This window comes from Neophocaena asiaeorientalis, unplaced genomic scaffold (assembly GCF_003031525.2).
Source record: "Neophocaena asiaeorientalis asiaeorientalis breed wild unplaced genomic scaffold, Neophocaena_asiaeorientalis_V1.1 scaffold648, whole genome shotgun sequence".
Taxonomy (NCBI): domain Eukaryota; kingdom Metazoa; phylum Chordata; class Mammalia; order Artiodactyla; family Phocoenidae; genus Neophocaena; species Neophocaena asiaeorientalis.
The window spans coordinates 7,710,201-7,715,087 of NW_020172781.1; the positions used below are offsets into that span (position 1 = coordinate 7,710,201).

Below are 4,887 nucleotides of genomic sequence, written 5' to 3' on the forward strand. Positions count from 1 at the left end.
GATATAGAATTGAACAGAACAGCAGAATCCCTGCCCCAGTCCTTATCCTCGGAGCTAATTAGTGTTAACTATCTATTGCATTATCTTCCTGGAAATCATATATATATATATATATATATATATATACACACACACATACATACATACATACATATATATATATATTTTTTTTTTTTTAATGAGTTGGATCATACCAGACACTATGTTCTACACCTTGGAGTGACTTCTTTAATTTAACAAAATATTTGTGGCATTGTTTTTCATTTTAGCAAATAAAAGTTTGCCTAATTTTCTTTCTAAATGGCTGCGTGATACTACAAAGTGTTCCTGTAGCAACAGTTAATTGATCGCCCATTGACGGACATGTTGGTTGCTTCCAGTTCTAGGCTATTGCAACCAGTACTGCGGTGAACATCCCTGAGCAAAATTTCTGTTTCATAAATGAGGAAGGAACTCAGAGAGGACCTATGTGGTGGCCACTCACGTTGCCCACCTCATATGTCTTGTTCTTCTCCTCATGGTAGGGCTGTGCTTCCTTGCCCACTTAGAGACAGGTGTGGCTTGGGACTGGCTTCAATGTCATATGTCATATATTTCCTGCATAGTAGCTTTGGGACTGAGATTCTCCCCTCTTTCTTCCTTCTGCCACTGCGGCCAGCCATGCTCCAGAAGGTGACTGCTCCACCCATCAAGGTTCTAAGCTACAGATAATGGAAATGTGTAGCAGATCCCCCAGCCAAGCTGCAATGGACATATAGTGTGAGCCAGAGAAAAACATTGTTTCATACCATTGAGATTGGGGGGATATTTGTTACTGCAACATAGCCCGGTTTATCCTGACAGATGCAAGCTACTAAAATGCTTCCATTTTATAGACAGGGAAATGAAAGCTACATTTACTGCCCCTAATCACTCGGGTTTAAATCTTTTGATGACTCCCCACCACCTCCAGATTAAAACTCAAACTCCTTAGCATATTATGAATAAGCTTTGGTTATTTTATCAACACATACCAACCATTTCAGTATTATTTCCACCAGATTTACCTTGTGCCCCAGGCACACCTAAGACTCACCATAACTGCAAATTCCACAATTTAGTTCATGCTGTTCCCTAGGCCCGGAGTGTCCCTCCCTGCCTTGGCCTCAGGATGAACTCCTACTCATCTTTCAATCCCCAGCCTAAAGAGGTGCCCGTCTGTCAAGCCTTGCCTGGTCCTCCTAGGCAGCTTCTTCCCCAGTACCTTAAACAGCCTCCATGTGGGACTGTATTATACTCTTTCCTAACTGCTTATTTATGTGAATGTTTTGCCCACCCCCAGATTGTGATCCCCTTGTGAGCATGTAATCTATCTTATTCATCTCTCCCTAGAGCCCAGCACAGAGCCTGGCATATGGTGGGTGCTAGGTAAATGTTTTACCAATGAATTAGTAAATGAATGGATGGATGAATGAATGAATGAATCCACAATCTTGACCTTCCAGCCCTGTCCACTACCACACTGGTCTCTCCTTGCATAGTCCTTCTAGTAGTATCTCATCACTAAAGAGCTAGTACCTGATTCCAGGTCTCCCTGCTAACTCTCAGATAGAAATGGATGGGACATTGATGGTAGACATGTTTCAGGACACCAATGCGATTCCTCTAAAGGCACCATTAAGGTCTGCACAGTAAGACAATAAGGCAGTTTGGCAGGTCCTCAAGAAGTTAAACATGGAATCACCGTATGACCCAGCAATTCCACTCCTAGATATATAACCAAAAGAATTGAAAACAGGTGTTCAAACAATTCTTGTCCACACATGTTCATAGCAGCATTATTCACAATCACCAAAACGTGGAAATAACTCAGAGGTCCATCAACGGATAAATAGATAAACGCAATGTGGTCTATCCATACAATGGACTACTCTGCAGCCATAAAAAAAGAATGAAATACTGACACATGCAACAATGTGGATGAACCTTGAAAGCAGTATGCTAAGTGAAAGAAGCCAGACACAAAAGGACACCGATTGTACCATTCCGTTTATATGAAATGTGCTAAATAAGAAAATCCGAAGAAGCAGAATGTAGATTAGTGGATGCTGGGGCAGAGATGAGCTTGTGCAATCTTAGTTCCCCAACCAGGGATTGAACCTGGGCTACGGCAGTGGAAGTGCCGAGTCCCAACCACTGGACCACCAGGGAACTCCTGGAGAGTGAACTGTTGATGACTAATTTTGGAACGATGGGAATGTTCTGGAACTAGATAGATGTGATTGTTGCAGGACCTTGTGAATGTACTAAAAGCCACTGAAGTGTTCACTTTAAAACAGTTAGTTCCGTGCCATGTGAATTTCACCTCAATTAAAAACGTTTTTTAAATAAAATAAGCTAGGAAGGCAGCTGGCACATTCCTTCCTGGCTTCCTTCTGGAAGCAGCACGGTGGGTTGAAAGCTGGGGCAGGGCAGGCAACCTGAGCAAACATGCCCAGGCACTAAGCAGCCTGTGTCCCTTGAGGGTAATCCCTGCAAGGGAGCAGAAATGAAACGCAGGGTGTCACTGGGGTGCACATTCTGGAGGAGGCAGACACAGGGCCACAGAGACAGGGAGAAAGAGGGAGAGACGGGGAAAGAGGGAGAGAGAAACAAAGCGGTAAGAGAGAAACTCAGGGGGGGACAAACAGGAGAGAAGGCAGAGGCGGGGAGGAGGGAGGGCTCTTGGATGAATTAAGCAAGCCAGGAGGACCACAGAGTCCTGATTGCTCCCTGCCGGGCAACACGTGAATAAGGAGCTGAGAAAAAAGGAGCAGAAAATCAGGTTTTTTTCCTCCCAGTGACAAATCCATTCCACAAGCCAGATGGAGGCTCAGCCACAGGCCTTTGTGTGGGCCTGGGGAAGGAAGGCCACCTCGCTGGTCCCCACCGTGGGGGGTGGACACATTCCAAGGGGCTCTCAGGGATGATGGGAGGGCGGGCATCCTATGTGGTGTGGGCCTGGGGAGTCTTTCCTTCTCTGAGCCTCGCCTGCTTCATCTGTAATTAGAGCACATTGTGTTTTCCAAAAATGACTACAGCAACATTTTCAGAACTTGCCAAATGAGAAATACAGACTAATTCCCCTCCCTCTGAATAGTGGGCAGGTCTTTGCAACTGCATGGACTTGAAAGAATGCAGCAGATGCTACATGACTTCTGAGACAAGGTCGTGAAAGGTAATGTGGACATTTGCCCTTGGAACCTGGCCGCCATGTTGTGAGGAAACCCAGCTCACATAGGGAGGACATAGCCATGTGCGATGTTTCACACAAGAACCCCCGCTAAAGTCTCAGCCTACAGCCCCCGATCCAACAATAACCACAGGTATATGAGGGGGCAAGCCTTCGGAAGTCCCCACTCTCAGACTTTGAGCCATCCCAGCTGGCACCCCATGAAGCAGAGACCAGATATCCATGCTGAACCCTGCCCAACTCAAGATCCATGAACGAAATAAATATTATTGTTTTAAGCCACTAAGTTTGGGATGGTCTGTTATACAGCAGCAGACACCTAGAAGGAACAGCAGAGTACCTGATGCTTTGCTATCACTCCTGAGATGTTTGCTGTGGATGGCTGGGCAGTTCTCAAAGGGCCGCCACCTCCTCTATAAGGTAAAAACTCCATCATTCTTATGGGCTGAACTTTGTCCCCCAACAAATTCATAGTGTGTCCCCCCAAAATTCATATTCATATCATGTTGAAATCCTAACCCCTGGTAGCTCAGAATATGACTGTATTTGGAGATAGGGCCTTTAGAGAGGCAATCAAGTTAAAATAAGGTCATGGGAGTGGGCCCTAATCCAATATTTTCTAGTGTCCTCATAAGAAGAGGAGATTAGGACACAGACATTCTCAGAGGAAAGACCCTGTGAATATAGTGGGAGAAGGTAACCATCTACAAGTCAAGCAGAGGGGCCTCAGAAGACACCAACCCTGCTGACACCAGGACTTCCAGCCTCCTAAACTGTTAAAAAATAAAGTTCTGTTGTTTAAGTCATCCAGTCTGTGGTGCTTTGTTATGGCAGCCCTAGAAAACTAATATAATCAGTGAACCCACTTTACAGATGGGAAAACAAAGCTCTAAGAGTTAGTGCCTCACCAGGCTGCCCAGCTAGCAAGTGATAGAGTGGCCTTGGATCCTTCCTGCCTCTCTGGGGGGTGGGGGTGACCCCATATGCTAGGCCTAAATGTAGCTAGATAGAGTAAACCAGCACCGACTACTCAAAAACTCCAAGCTGCACCCAGAGCAGACATTGCCAGTCCATTGCAGCACACTCTCCCCCAGCCCCAGTGTGACCTGAATCTCTTTCTCCAGCCAGGCAGTCCCATGGGGGCCAGAAATGGCCAGAGGAAGACAGACGGTCCTGGGCACAGCTCAGAGGGGCCCGCCTCAGGCTGCCCTATTTGGATAGCCCTTTGGGGGAGTTGGTCTGGCTCTGTTATTATAGTGCAAATATTACCCCAGGAGGCCCTTACGGTTAATTCATCAGAATTATGGTCACATGGCATCTGTGAGATAAACCAGGATTCTACACAGAGTCTTATCCAGGGGGCAGAGCTGGGCCTACCAAGGGGAAAATTATTGATATATATTTTCCTCAAGAGGAACTCTTCTCCCTGCGCATACCCCAGCCATTGGGTCAGGAAAGTTTAGCAAGACCCCAGCCTTGGAGTCTGAAGGACCCCCAGTCTGCCCAATTGAAATCACCCAGAGGATTAAAATAATTACCTGAGCCAGCCCCACCTTCAAAGAGTCTCATGGGATTGCCCTGGGGAGGGTCCAGGCATAAGTTTTCTTTAAAGCTCCCTGGAGATTTTCTCAGACTCTGAGAACCATGATATGAACCTCATTGGGAATCTGGAGGTG

The 4,887-nt window shown here is 46.2% G+C and overlaps 1 non-coding gene across 1 annotated transcript; it reads right to left on the minus strand.

The window, feature by feature from the left end:
• Positions 1-2,118: 2,118 nt before the first annotated feature.
• On the minus strand, positions 2,119-2,190 carry TRNAG-UCC (transfer RNA glycine (anticodon UCC)). The gene has a single exon. It is a non-coding gene; the product is annotated as a tRNA-Gly (tRNA).
• Positions 2,191-4,887: the final 2,697 nt, after the last annotated feature.